Source organism: Furipterus horrens, unplaced genomic scaffold, assembly GCF_987537825.1.
Source record: "Furipterus horrens unplaced genomic scaffold, mFurHor1.1.pri manual_scaffold_2, whole genome shotgun sequence".
In the NCBI taxonomy this organism is placed as follows: Eukaryota; Metazoa; Chordata; class Mammalia; order Chiroptera; family Furipteridae; genus Furipterus; species Furipterus horrens.
In genome coordinates, this window is record NW_028327172.1 from 61,970,370 (window position 1) to 61,984,899 (window position 14,530).

The 14,530-nt window shown below is 40.5% G+C and overlaps 1 protein-coding gene across 5 annotated transcripts in view; it reads left to right on the forward strand.

The window, feature by feature from the left end:
• Positions 1-14,530, forward strand: part of DLG2 (discs large MAGUK scaffold protein 2) — a 725,256-nt gene that overhangs the window by 512,794 nt on the left and 197,932 nt on the right. Inside the window, exon 1 of one of the 5 annotated variants that reach the window (XM_090265794.1) lies at positions 8,707-8,937. The exons of the other annotated variants lie outside the window; for them this stretch is intronic. The gene's annotated coding sequence lies outside the window, so the exon portion shown is untranslated. Of the gene's footprint in view, positions 1-8,706; positions 8,938-14,530 lie in introns of those variants that run through there. 5 annotated transcript variants of the gene reach the window in all.

Below are 14,530 nucleotides of genomic sequence, written 5' to 3' on the forward strand. Positions count from 1 at the left end.
TTTCCCTTTTATCAAAGGCAAAGGTGACAGGGTGAGTGTCCTCCATGAAGGAGAGCAGGAGAGAAGTGCAGAGCTGCGGGCACAGAGCTGCCCGAGTTCTATCCACACTCTGCTGCTGCTCATGGCCTGATGGCATGTTGCCTGCTGTGCACTTGGCCCTTTCCGTAAGGACTGGAGGGCAGTACAAGGATTCAGCTTCCCCAAGTTGGGAAAGCTGATTAGATGCTATGTACCCTCTCCAGTTTGTCCAGTGACTAATTGATGGTATTAGAAGTATAGTTGTATTTGCCAAACAACCTTTCCTCTGTGTATGTCCTCAGGACCCCAGACCCGTCATGGTCAGCTAATCCACATTCAATTTATTTCATGCAATTTGGAAGGGTTAAAACTGTAGCAGTCATGTATTTGTTATAATAATACTAGCACTTGTTATAATCACATCTCAGTATGAATAATGGTTTAAAAATAATAGCAGTTAATTTTCTTTCTCTTGATGTCTTTAACCCTCCTTCGTGCCAAGATTCTGGGACTTTTTATGCTCTGGCTCCTCCATCTTCAACTTGTGGCTTCCAAGATGAAGGGATTCATTGACATCAAGCTGGAGAGAAAGAAAGGGAACATGAGGTTTGCATGCAGAGCATCTCCATGGGCCAAGCCCATTGCATTTCATTGGCCAGAACTCACATTCTCTTGGCCAGAGCTCAGACATGTGGCCACACCTAACTTCTGGGGTGGAGTCTAGGTTTGTACTCCAGATGAGGAAACAAATTTGCTGACTCAACCAGTCTCTCCCTCAAAACAATAATGACAATATTAACATTTCTAAAGCATTTACTTTGTGCCAGGCACTGTGCTAAGCACTTTATCTACATTATTTTTATATTCATATACTACATTATTCATTTAATGTATACAATTCAGTGGTTTGTAGTATATTCACAGTTGTGTAACCATCACCATAATCAATGTTAGAGCATTTTTACCATCTGAAAAAAACTCAAACCCATGAGCAGTCACTCCAAATCCCCCTCTACAACCTTAGGTAAACCTTGAATCTACTCTCTCCTGTATGGATTTACCTATTCTGAACATTTCATATAAATGGAATGCTTACTTTCTCTCATTTAATCGTTATAACAATCCTACCAGGTAGGCAAATGGTTATTCCCATTTTACAGATTGGCAGAGGGATCAGGTTGCTTAAGTGATTTGTTAATAAATTTGAACCCTGCCCTGCATGTTGTGCAGTGTCCCGGTTATAAAGATCATGATGCCATGATTTGGGGGGAGAGAATGGAAGGGGTGATTGTTTCCTTGCTTTGTAATGAATGTTATGGCAAGAAAAAGAAAAAAAGAAGAAGAAAAGCCCTGACTTCTTCATGGAGGGCTTCTTTCTTGAAATAACAGACACTTACTTAGTCAGAGAGCTCTAGGTTTAAAGCTCAGACCTGCCACAGGCTGTAGAAAGTCTGTGCTGCTTAATTCCTTGAGCATTTGTCTTTATCTATAAAATGGGAATAATAAATCACTGTGTGCTGAGAGGACTCAATGAGATTAACTTCTGTGAGAGCTGTTCTTATAATTTCACATAGTTGATGTCTTGCCACTGTTAGGTATTCTTGCTCACAGGTGAAATTCTGGCTGTAATTGAACATCCACAGAAATTCTGTTAATGTACCTGGGCCTCCAGGATACTGTCCAAGAAGAAGTAATTGTGACTTGCATTGTACAGCATCCAGGTTACCAGTCAGCAGTGTCTGAGACCCCAGGAGGATCAGGTACATTGAGGACTGAAAAAAAGGGACATACTCTCGAGGATAGAAAAGCATGTGCAGAGCCTGGCCCATCAACTTCTGATCTCAGCTGGGCGGAGCAGCTTATTATAGGCACCTGGAAAGAACCAGCTGAGCCAGTGTAAGTTTGAAGTTCCTTGGGAAAGAAGATAAGCTGGCTGAGTTTCTGTAGGCAAAGAGCCAGTAATGAGGTTTCCAGCATTCCATCACATGTCCTTTTCATCACTTTCAGCTCAGCCAGAGACGGCAAAGCTTCATAACCAAGGGCTGAGCATGGATTAGAGAGACTCAAGGAGGTAGTTACGAAGGAGTGAATTGTGCTTCTGTTCCATTGACCCCTTCTCCACTCTACCCTGTCCTGAGGCAAAACAGTATTAAAATCTGGGCATGAGAACACAGAGAAGACAGTGGAGGCATTGGAAGTTATATTGGCAGTGGCTGGCTAAGTCATGTAGCCAGAAAAGGTCATCAGAGAAAAAGGGCCTGAACTTATGTAGAAGCAACAGCATATTCCAGCCTTAGAATTCTGTCCTAAAAGTCTCTGGTTCTGCCAATTCCTAATGACACAACTAGTGACTTAATGTCTTTGAGCCTCCATTTCCATGTGGGATTGTTATCTGAACCATGAGTTACAACCATGTAAGCCGTAACCCACGTAATTCCAGTGAGCTCTATTCACATACACAGGGGGTCAGCATATTGTAAACATGTAAAAGGCCAGAAAATACATATTTTAGGTTTTATGGGCCATATGGTCTCTACTACAACTAATCAGCTCTCTATTATAACTAATCAACTCTGCTGTTGTCATGTTAAAGCAGCCATTGGTAATATATAAAAGAATGGGCATGGCTAAATTCCAATAAAACTTGATTTACGAGCGCGGAAATATGAATATTATATAATTGTCTTATGCCATAAAGCACTATTCTTCCTTTGATTTTTGTCCAATCAATGAAAATGAAAACCATTCTTGGCTTATGGAGTATACAAAAACAGAGAGTGGGCCAGGTTTGGCCTACATGCCATGGCTTATGGACCCCAAACACACACCAAAATATGTTTGATACCTTCTAGAAAGATGCAGTGATACCCTGAATATTCTAAGAACCAAATATACATATATTTATATATATATATATATAAACTCAACTTGCCATGGACATTGGAAGGGAGGCAGTTACATTTTTGTTGCTTAACATTTCTACTGTATTAAACTTTTATTATTATTAAATTATATATTAAAATTAATATAAAAACTGGCAAGCCCTGGCTGCTGTGGCTCAGTGGATTGAGCGTCGGCCTGCGAACCAGGTGTCACTGGTTCGATTCCCAGTCAGGGCACATGACTAGGTGCACACCAGGTCCCCAGTTGGGGGCATATGAGAGGCAACTGCACATTGATGTTTTTCTCCCTCTCTTTCTCCTTTCCCCTCTCTCTAAAAACAGATAAATAAAATAAAGTAAAAATAAAATAAAAATAAAGTAACCTTGTTAATAAATTAATTAATTTAAAAAATTAATATAAAAACTGGCTTAAACAGGTAGTCACCACCCAGTTTTCTTGCTTTTATTTTCTTTCTAATGTCCCAGTATTGCCTCTTTAATTTCTAGAAATTTCTTTAGTACTTGATCTGTGCTGCTACGTGATCCATGCATAAATGATATTAGGTCTTTTCTCTCCAGGAGCTGCTAGTATTCTCCAAAGTGGGTGCATGTATCCCAACAGTATTTAAGATGACAGCCCTTCTCTTGTATTAGTTTTTCATCTCAGCTTTTAAATTTCTGCTTTGGTTTAGGTTTTATAATGTATACTGTGCCATAGTACTGTTGTTGTACAGCCTAAAATTTATAAATATGTATATAAATATTTAGATAATGGGGTGTTGTGCTTCAAATTTTAAAAAAATTATGAAGTTAGCAATTAATGTTTTGAAAAACGTGGTCTAGGAGAAAACAAGTGAAAGTATCCCAGTGGGAAACAAAAATTGGTATAAGTGACATAGGTTCTTATTCACAATGACACAAGTTTTAGGACATGAATTAGTATCTGCTGTGGTATATATTTTGTGGCAGGCAGGAAGTAAGATAGTTTACATTTTTAATTTCATAATAACACAACAGCTGTATGCACTAGGTACTGAGGAACAAACGTTCAATTCAGAGAAGTTAAGCAACTTGCAAAGGTCAGGTTGAATGAATCAGGACTGTCTAACTATAAATTATGACATTTTCTAATTCTGCCTTCATTGCATTGAAGAAGTTCATGAAAAGAGGACTAATTATCATCTGGTATTCCTAAAAACTCTGATTACTCTTTTTCTATCATATGTAGTTGAGTTATTAAGTGGTAGATAAAATTCCATTCCCCAGAGATTCATGATCTATTCCTTGCATCTCAAACCTTTGCTTATCACGTGTCTCATCCTGATTGGATAGCTCCTAGTCATCCATCCAGATTTAGTGTAGACATCACCTCTTCCAGGAGGCTTTCTTGCCATTACCTCCTCAGGACTAGGTTGGATGCCCTTCCTCTGCACAGCAATAGCACCTCAATGAAAGGTCTTATAAAATATGCTCTATAGCTGTATAGTTAGCTATTCTCTGTTTATATCTCCCCTGGACTGATAGCTCCTTAGGGGATATAAAATCTAACCTTGATTGCCTTGTTCTTCTGGCATCCAACAAAATAATACAAAGCCTGGGACATAACAGTTCCTCCAGTAATACTCATGGGAGAAAGGAATCCCTTTTTCATTGATTTGGAATCTGAGATAACTTTTGCAGATAGGTGGGTTGAGGTTTGCTTTTACTAAGTTTGCCCAGGATAGGACAAATTGGTGGATATACATGAGATTATAGGGGACTAGAGAATGTTAAAACAAAGAAAGCAAACTCTTATATGTATGAAGGCTTTTCCTTCTGGGTTTCTCAGAAACAGGAAAGGATTTACAGACTCTCACCAATAAAATTAATATTAACAATACATATGATTTATCGATTTCCATATGTTTATATGTGTACACATATATAAACCCATATATATCCATGAACTTGGGTTCATAAAAAATGGACTACCACAATCTAAATAAACTGCCTTTGTATCACTGAGTGCTCAGCGGAAGGATAAAGTTCATGAACACTTCCCAGGTTGGCTCATCTTGCCAGTCATCCAGGTGCTCAAAAAATCCTGTGGTCCTAAAGCTATTTCCCTCCTGGGTGCATAAGACTTCGCCCTTTCTTCGAAGGGAACTAGCATTTACTGAGAGGTTTTGAGATGTTTTAGGTATTTAACAGAGGTTATTGCATTTAATCCTCAGAGGTTTGCTCAAACCCGCAGGTCCTGAACCTGAAAGAAAATGGATTAGGTCAGAAGCAAGTTAAGAATGTTACTGAAATAGAAAATCTTCACTTAGAAAGAGGGAAGAAGGACTGAATTTTGACAAGAAAAAGTCTGAATTTTGTTGAATTCAGTTGTGGACAAATACTGTTAAATTGATTTATACAAATCTGTTGCATGAGAGATTGTGACCATTCACACAGACATTTTATATATGAGCAGGGAGGGGTCTTTTCAGCTAATTGAGAGAAAAGCATTCTTTTTCCCACCACCAAATGTGGCTCCATGTTAAAAGCTTCTTTTTTTTGAAACTGGACAGTATTTAGAGAGCATTAGAACAAACTTTTCCATTTCATAGACCAGGAAAATTTCAAAATAAATTTTATAGGTCAGTAGAATGGCCAACTTTTTATCTTGCCATTAAAATAAAGGTCATTTAAAAAACAAGGCAAAAACTATCTATTCTCATCATCATTTCGGAAATAAAAAGACAATCTAATAGCAAAAACAATAGGAGGAAAAAAACAGTAGAAAAGACATAATCTTATTTAAAAAGGTCATTTTAACTTGATGAAAAATCACTGTCTCCTACATTTCTCATCCTGCCCTGGATCAGCAAGGGTCAGGGAGCAGCCTCTAGCAACTATGCTGCTGCTGTGCCAGGGCCTTGAAAGTCACACAGATCCAGGCCCTACTAACTCCTAGCTATGAAACCTGGAGCACGTTACTCAACTTCTCTGGCCTGCAGTTTCCTCCCGTGTCAGATGAGGATAACATCTGACTGTACTAATATCCTAGGGTTGCTGTTACAAAGAACCACAAACCAGGTGGCTTAGAACAACAGGAATGTATTGTCTCCTAGTTCTAGAGCCCAGGAGTCTGAAATGGAAGTGTCAGTGGGGCCACGGTCCCTCGGAAGGCGCTAGGGAATTATCTGCCCAGGCCTGTCTCCTGGCTTCTGGACAGTCCTCGGCTGTGTGAGCATTATGCTCCAGTCTTCACATGGCCTTCTCCCTCTCTGCATGTCTGTGTTCAAATTTCCCCCTTTTATATGGACACCAGCCATATTGATTGGATCAGGGACTCACTCTATTTCAGTATGACCTCTTCTTAACTTGATAATTACATCTGCCACAATCCTGTTTCCAAATAAGGTCACATTCCAAGGTTATGGCGAGTTAGGACTTCAACATAGAAGTTTGGGAGAAATACAAGATAATCTACACCACTAACCAGTCTCATGGAATTGTTGGAATTGTTGTAGCAAAGTCATTCAAAGGAGAAGCTGAATACATTGTAAAAGTACCAGAGTGTAATATAAGGGTTTTTTTTTGTTTGTTTTGTCTTGGATTTTTTTTTTTTTTTAATCTCAAATGTGTTTATTGGGATGGGTCCCCACTCATCTTGATTCGGGGTGCGTTTAGTGCTGCCTCCTTCTGAAGGCGCATCTGCTGGAAGCCTTGCTTCCCCTCCTGTGGGCTGACAGGACAGTAGAGCAGCCAGCACCCAAAACTACCGCCTATGCATGGCTAATGATGGTGGTGATGTTACAACATCCTGGGCGGTTCACCTCCGCAAAGTAAGAGCTGGGGCTCTGCACCAGGCACTTCTTGTGTTTCCTCTTCTCTTCTGGGGAGAGAGGAAAGAGATCCTTAGCAAGAGGCATGTTGTTGTGGGGAGGTCATCACTGCTAGGCAAAAGGTTGTTATTAAAGAAAATTTATAATTGAGGGATTTATGACTTAGGAACATTAAGCAATTTATCCAATGATATATAACTAGCCCTGGCCGGACATGCCAAGGTTGTGGGTTTGATCCCCAGTCAGGGCACACACAAGAACCAACTAATGTTTGCATAAAAAAAGTGGAACAACAATACATATCTCTCTCTCTCTCTCTCTCTCTCTCTCTCTCTCTCTCTCCCATCCCTCTCTCTCTGTCTCTCATTCTCTCTCTCTTTCCTTTCCTCTCTCTAAAATTAATAAATAAAAAAACAAATATATGTAACTAAGAAGTAGTCAAGATGGGCCTTTGAACACATTCATTTAATAAATGTTTTAAATAGCTACTGTGTGGCAGACCCTGTTCTAGTGCCATGGACAAAACAGACAAGACTCCTGACCTCATGGGTCTCACGGGGGGAAACAAAAGTTAATGATATAAACAAACAAATTTAATATAAATTTAAGTATCGATAAGTACTCTAAATACAAACAAAGTCCAATTAGAGAGTAAAGCATAGTGGAGGAATGCAACGTGCTGTTGTTCATAGGATGCCAGGGAGTTCTTCTATGAGGGACACACAAGCAGCAAATCCTAAGTGAGGAGCAAACCCTAAGTGTGGGTGGGGCTAAGGAGGGCTGAGCAGGGAGTGACAAAACCAGGATTAAACACCAGTCTGGGGGGTTCAAAACCTCTGATATTTCTGCAATTCCTACTAAAGGCCGTAGTAAACCAATCTGTTTCCTTGCTTTGCTCATCTGCCTCTGACAGTTGACATGAAACACGGCTTGGGACAGGATGACGTGTCTGAGCGTGGGCTGCGACACCAGGTGGTCTGGACTCCATTCCAGCCCTGCCACTTCACAGCTGTGATCCTGCTTGGATTTTTAACCCCTAAATCTCAGTTTCTTCATCTGCTTGTTGTTGTGATACTATCTGCCTCATAGGGATGTTTGAAGGTTAAGTGACTCTAAGCACCTAGAACTCTGCCGGGCACATAAGAAGTGCCCGGTAGTAGGTAGGTATTATTACTGAAGACAGGTTTTCTGGTACTGATATCCAGTGAAGCTAAAGAGGTGATTCTGACCTCAAGAGAGGAAGCAAAAAGCCCTGGCACTGCTCTTCCTCCCTGCAGCCTGCCTGCTCATGATTTTTGCCAATCAATGATACTGTTTCTGATTCTTGCATGCCCCCCGTTTTCAGGACTTCTGTGCTTGGGAGGTACCATGGTAGGATAGAAGGACGCTGTTCTTGACATCAGAAGACCTGGGTTTGGGTTCAGGCTCAAGTCACACTCGGAAACTGTGTGACCTGAGCAAGTTACTTTATCTCTCTCGCTACAGGTTCCACATCCACACAGTGAGCAGGTTGAACAGCCCGATCTGTAAGGCCCCTCTCATCCATCAATTTCTGTGAACACTGGACAATGTCACTTAACTTCTCTGAGCTTTGGCGGCTCATAAATACTGTAGCACTCCTGATACCTCTCCTGGTTGCTAAGAGGCTCAGGGAGGGTGAAAGTGTTTGGTACGTTGTGACACTGTATGCAAATATGAGGGCTGATCTTTACAGGACTATTATGAGAATTAACCCTGAGGACTACTCGTCCCTATGTGTACATTTGAAATGCGGGGGATTTCCTCCACATTCTGCCAAATTTGCCTGCCCCCCACTGGGTTGGGTGGATCCACCTTAACAAGGTGTGGGGGAACTCTAGAAGAGGATGGGGGCACGGTACTGTGGTGGGAAAGCATCTCATTGGTTAATGCTGGCACATCCCAAGCACCAATCACTGTATCTGCTTCTAAGGCTGATACATTTATCAGGATGAGTTATAAGGAAATATATGTACCCAGGGAGCGAGGATGCTACATGGTCACCCCCTGTGATGTAAAATCTGAGAGTCTAGAAGGGGCTGTTTTATAATTCATCAGGTTTCGCTAGTGAGTTCTGTCGGAGTCTTAGTTATAAAGGCAAGTGTGAACCGGCCGGCAGACAGGAGAACCTGGCACCAAGGAGACGGAGAAGCTGCCTTTAGTGCCTCCTGCCTGCTCCCTGCTTTGTTCCAATAATTTTGCGCCTGGTAAGTTCCCTGGCTTTGCAGCTAATCGCTGTTGTTGAATAAGCTTGGCGAATGAATCTGTAGTTCAGAATATACACTTGCTGTCAGAAGTGTGTGTTAGTATCTGGGCTTCTGACAGATTCCACAATTCCCTTTAATGAGCAAAAGAGCTTAAAAGATGAAACAAAACCTGACAAATCAATTATTCACCTTGATCCTTGGAAGGCTGCTTTCTTTGGTTGCCGAAGTTTCTCAGGTTTCATTCTGTCGGTTTCATTTGGTCGGGGAGCTTTGTCATGAAATTGTTTTTCTTAGCTGCCAACAGGAGGTATGTACAGCGTGGCTTGTCCTCCCCACCCCCCAGGGTCCCCTCCCCAGCATTCGGTAAATCCTAAAACAGACAATTTGCCTGGTAACCAGCTCCAACAGAGCTGAACCTGTGGAAGGCAAGATTCAAATGGCAACCTTTTGTGTGAACGGAACTGAGGGGCTGTGAATAATTGGCATTGTGGAGATTTTATTGTGAAACTCGGCGTGGTGGTAGTCCTTGCATTTTGCCGGGATGGGATCAGAATCCAAGGAGATTTGCATGCCTGTTGATGGTGTGGAGGAGACAGTGAAAGAAAAGACTGGATGTTACAGAAAGAGCTATACAATGCATCTGCAGGACCGACAACTGCAAAAGGCATGACTGTTGTCTTTGTGGAACTTGTGACTGTTTTCTCTAGTTTCCTGTTCCCATTAACAGTTAGTTACCTGAGGCTGCATGTTGGTCTTCCAGTGGATGTGTTCCGGGGCCTCGGCTCCAGGCAGGGTGAGCGCGAACTCCCGGGCAGCTAGCTGTAGGGAGTCATTTCCTCCTCAGAAGGAAAGAAGTAAAAGCTGTGTCTTCCCCTACTCCTTTCTGCTGCGTTTTCGCCTCTGTCCAAGTCTCATGGAAACCAACAGCTTGGTGTACTTTTTTTTTTTTTTTTTTGCAGTAGCAGATTTAACTGTGGTGTCATATGGCATATTAAATATAGAGAGCAATAGCAAGACATTTTTCTGAATGTTTCAAGTGTGTCTGGCTTGTTGACATTTGCTTTATTTCCCTGGCAAGGAGCTACTGTCTTCCAAACCCATAAACTGTCTGCCCAAAACGTTTACCTCATACATAACTGCACGTTCTCTTTAGCTGTAGAAGCTGTAGGTCTGACAAGAACATTCTCTTTCTCTGCAAGAAAAGCAACTCATTTTAGCATCTCTTTGGGAAAAAAAAAATGGTATGCATTTTTTTTTCACCAGGGACTTAGCCTGCTCTTTCCTTTCTCTAGATAAATATTTTGGTCATCAGTACCACTACACTTCCAATAAAGTTATTTCTCCTTTCCTGGTTTACTTTCTGATTGCTCCAAAACTTGGCAAGTTGGGAATATGGAATATATCTTTTTCCAGGAACACATTTTTCAGTCATACTTCTTTTGTCCCTAAATAGCTTTCCCATATTTTTCCATTTCCCTGTGTAAGTTCTGCTTAAAGAGTAGAGGAGTGATATATTGTGGTTGGCACTTAGGGGTGTGTAACCTGAGACTTGGTTCCTATTCTACAGCTGCTGCCTCACAAGGGGTCTGTAAAATGTCTTTTTGTCTTATGTTCAGCTCAAAGCCTCTGGGCTGTAGCAATGAAAATTGAGGTAGGAAATCAGCACAACATTGCAGGTATAAAGGAACATCTGGTTTGATGGTCCTGCCAGCCCATGCAGCTTTGGAAAGCTTGGACACACAGCTGAAGGTTCCTAAAAGTGTTAATGTATCTCAATGCCAAGAACAATAGCATTGTAAAGTAGCTTTGCAATGTACTATACCCTGGCTTTTATTGTATCACATTTTTAAAAAAGATGCCAGAGTCCGTGGTTTGTTTCACAGCAGTATCTGGTTTTTGAGTCAGAGTGGTTTTATGGAGAAATAAATCAATGTACCAATTTCAATAAACTGAGTTTCTGCTCATTTGGTGGTGGTTTGCCCATGTTTTCCACCCACCAGAAATAACACTATAGCAACAAAAGGAAATTTAGCATGAGTTCTTCTCAATGAAATTTACAGCAAGACAAATATGAAGGGTGACAAGCACCCTCTGAGACAGCACACACACTCAGGAAAACATGCCTCTCAGAAAAGGATTAAAAGCCAAAGAAGCATGAACATGTGGCCTACGTGACACTTGTGATTTTCTTTGGCAGAGGTTGGGGAGGGGGGTGGGGGTTGTTCAGAGACTTGGCTCCAGCAGTCAATGGCAAGAGTAGGGGCTTTGTGCCCACTGTGGTCTTATCTGTAAAACAGGGGAGGGTAGGTTAGGAAGATTACACCAGATACATGCCATAGGTGTAGCAGGTACTGCACTGTTTGGCACAAAGGGGAGCCAAGAAAAAGCAGTCATCATTGTTCTAAGTTGAATTCTGTAAAATGTATGAACTCATTCTGATGTTACTTTTGAAAGAAATATGCGCAGTACATAACAGGAAGATGATACAAATTTTTCTTGTTAGCAAAGTACACTTCCTACAGCTAATTCTTTTTTCTTTTGTTTTTCATTTTGGAAACCTAGTATATACATAATTATTACCTTTCAATACACTTTCAGCTAATTTTTAGAATGGCATTCAGAGTCTTTACGTAATTTTTCAAAGAATAAATTGAGTTTTGAATGGAGAGCATGAAAATATACTGATGCCAAATAAAACATTGTTTTCTAAGTTATTTGCTGAACAGTGATTTGGCCGTAACTCCAGCCCTGACATTGCATTAAAGTACCTGATTATACAGTAAATATAATTTATTACATTCCGGGCAATGTACTGAACGTGTTTACATGCACTTTCTCTTTCAATGCACATCACAACCCTACCAAATCCATTCTATTTTGCTTCCCATTATCAAACGAGAAAATGAGATCAGAGAATGTTTGTTTAAATACTGCTAGTTTAAATAAGCATTGGCAGCTCTAGAATGTGAACTCATACCTGTCTGATTCCAGAATCTACACTGTCACCACCATGGTGGGATTACCCAATAGGACTGCCTAGCTGTACGTGATACCATCGGAGGCTGTTGGCCCTTTAGCTACTTTGATTCCCCCCTCCCCCCACATATTTAACCTCTATCAGAGTTCAGAGGGTATAAAAAATGAAGTTAAGGATTTCCTTTGCTCTCATTTTTGTTCTCTGCCAGTCAATATCACATTTTCTGGCCATCTCTATAATTCTCACCAAAGTGTAAAATCAAGTATGAAAAAAATTTAAAGATCTTACATCTACCAAACTCAAGATAACAATCTAAGTTATCTTGAATCAGAACTGGGCCTGGGCTGCCTTCTCTCAGACCTGAGCAACTTCCCTCTGTGTCTCTAGGTTTAAAGGAGTCTGTGGTCTAAGGTGATGGACATATTCAGATCTTGGTCTCTAGACCACATTTAAGGTAGATAGGACCCCCAAGTTTCTTCCCCAAACAATCCTGAGCCTATTTCCAGAAGTTGTATGGTGCACCTCCCCCTGGGAGTGTAGGGAAAACCAAGAGACTGCTGTTTGCTTGGGGTTTGATCACGTGTTTGGACTTGTGAGTGGGGATGTCCACACATCTGCATGAAAGGCCTTTTGTGGTACAGGAAGAAACTATGGCAGAGAAGAGGGGCTGGCCACTTGTGTTCTTGCCCTGAGCCCCCAAAATGTTAGAGACAGCCCTACCCTGCTTTAAAGGATGTTTACTTGAATTTTAGAATAGTGAAACTAAAACTTCAGTGGGTTGGTTTTGTAGGGCTTTTGTTTGTTTTTTGCTTTTGTAGGGCTTTTGTTTGTTTTTTGCTTTTGACCTTTTCTCATTAAGCCAAAAGAAATTATTTGAACAAAAGATGATCAAAGCTACCAAGACTAAAAGCTCTTTAAGTTCCATTTTGGAATTGATAGCAGCCAGACTCATCCAGAGTAGAATTGGCCTTTCTTTCAGTGCAGAGGCATAGACTGATATTGGTAATCTTAAGGTCAGCTGGATTAAAACACTCTGCCTTTTCCCTGACTGGTGTGGCTCGTGGGTTGAGCATCATCCCACAAGCCAACTGGTTTGATTTCCAATCAGGGCACATGCCTGGGTTTCTGGCCAGGCCCTGGGGTGGGAGGCGGCCAATCCATGATTCTCTCTCACATTGATGTTCCTCTCCCTCTCTCCCCCTCTCTCGAAAAAGAAAGAAATAAAATCTTTTAAAATAACTCTCTGCCATTTGTCTTTTATGCCATTTGAAAACAGTTGCTCAGAGAGACCATTGCTAATTTCAGATGCCCTTTTCTTATCTCTAGTTTTACATTGCAGTTGTAACCCTTAGTGCTAAGGACTAATGGAAGGCTCCCTGTAGGATCCCAGTGGAAGTCTGCCTTACAGGCTGGTATGAAAAGCAGAGATGGCAATCAGTGGCTTTGTGTGGTCTCCTGTCATTATTACAGCCCCTTCTGTTCAGGTCCTCATTCTCTCAATGCTTCCTTTTCTGTTGTATTTGAGATAAAGACCCACCAAAGGAGAACTAACTGCCAGGAGTTCCAAGCAGAAAAATCTTTACAATTATTAAGAATCTTGAGGTTTTGGAGCATTTTTTGTTTGTTTGTTTGTTTTGTTTTGTTGAAGGAAGGGAAGGAAAGAGGTTAGAGGTAAGAGGGTAACTCCCAGTCCAACTCGAGGGCCCATAGGAGTCCACTGAGAGAGTTTTGTTTTGTTTTTCTTTTTAAGTGCAGTGAAAGATGTTATCCAATTAACAGTGATTTTTTTTTTACTTTTGCTTTTGATTTTGTTACTCTTTTTTTCATAAAGTCATTTTCTAGCTGAAAAGGCACAATGCATTTTGGAAAGTATTCTCTATCACCAAATCTTGCAACCTTGCTTTCTTTAGCTATAAAACAAGTTTAGTAATTCCTGTCTCAAGGCTGTTGGGAAGATGTAAATGAGATAATATATATCCCAGTAAATAACTATTTCATCATCCATGTGAAAGCATCTGGCACGGTAAATACTCAGCACAAGTGTGTCTGTGTTAAATGTTTGCCCAATCTGAAAATACAGTAGTTAATCTGGTGATTCTGTGATGACTAAGATATGAACTACATTTATTTTGCCTAAAGAGGTGGTAGTAAGGACAGTACAGGAAGTTATTTCTTTTTTAAGAACAAAATAAAACTTATTTAATCTCTGCATTAAAAACTTGTAATAGTGTGTGCCTTGGGTGGTGGTAATCCCATTGATTTTTTTTTTACCTTCTTTTTCATGTTTTATGTACCTTTGGAACTCTTATAATGAGTATGTATTATATAATTAAAAGGAGAAAAAACAGTTTAGGGACTTGAATTAGAATAGAAAATAGTTATGGCTATATTGTAGGTTTCTAACTGTAAAAAGAGTCAAGTCAAAAATAAAATATGCAAAATACTTCAGAGAGATGTTTTTAATTTGAATAATTCAGGTTAGCTTGTTTTATTTTGTATTAGTTTGTTTGTCTATTACTAATCATTTGTTAAGCATAGACTAGTGCTGGAAGTTCTGTTAGGAGCTGAGATTACAAAAATGAAAAATCGTGATCCTGAAACCTAAAGAACGGTAAA